The following is an 876-nucleotide window of genomic DNA, read 5'->3' on the forward strand; positions in this document are numbered from 1 at the left end:
CTTTGCGAGAGAACGCAAAAGTTTTGCGAGGGAACGCAAAAGTTTTGCGAGAGAACGCAAAAAATCTGACAAATATTTTTTCCTCCCACCCCAAATTTTTTCACTCAATCTGATTTTTTTCCGCCACCATGTCCCTTTAGGGGCTCCGTATGTACCCTCTTGGTATGAATGAAGATTTATCTTTGAATTGTTTTTTATAATAATTTAAGGATATATTTGGGGGACCCGAACAAGTACTTTGGTATGATGTCTATTTATTGTATATAAAAACTGAGTAATGAGATTGTATTATTGGTATATATTTGTATGTATATTTCGTTTGTGTAGTTATATATGGATTATTTTGGATGATTTATAAATGTATTTGCTGTATTTGGTTATATGTTTATATATATATTAGGGATACGAGTATCGGTACCGAACGGTTCACGGGGCAAATTCCAAATGGAAGTGATCATCCCTATCCCCTTGGAGTGGGGACTTTGGAGTGAGCAGGGCACGTGAATGCCATTATGTAGTCGTTTGGAATGCACTGGGAAAAGGGAGCGAATTTCCTCATTATCTTCAGCTGGCATGTTCCTGTGACGACGCAGCACGTGTCCGTCAGCAGATGTCGCTGTTTTACTGTCATAAATGTCATTTTATTGTTGTGAGCATAACTGTTGCAAATAAACATACATTTTATATTTTAAAAAGTTTTTAAAATATGCTATATAAAAATATATAAAAACTAATATATATAAAACTTTTTAAAATATAAAATGTATATTTTTTTTATGCCGGTGTCCATCAGCGAATCTGCTGACGGACACCATGCTGCGTTGTCACGGGAACATGCCAGCTGAAGATAATGAGGAAATTACATCGCTCCCTTTG

At 35.7% G+C, this 876-nt stretch overlaps 1 protein-coding gene across 1 annotated transcript in view; it reads right to left on the minus strand.

Moving 5' to 3' along the window:
- LOC107750373 (ankycorbin-like) overlaps nt 1–876 on the minus strand; it is a 66,351-nt gene that overhangs the window by 4,708 nt on the left and 60,767 nt on the right. The window lies entirely within an intron of this gene.

This window comes from Sinocyclocheilus rhinocerous, unplaced genomic scaffold, assembly GCF_001515625.1.
Source record: "Sinocyclocheilus rhinocerous isolate Xijiao unplaced genomic scaffold, SAMN03320098_v1.1 scaffold882, whole genome shotgun sequence".
Lineage (NCBI taxonomy): Eukaryota > Metazoa > Chordata > Actinopteri > Cypriniformes > Cyprinidae > Sinocyclocheilus > Sinocyclocheilus rhinocerous.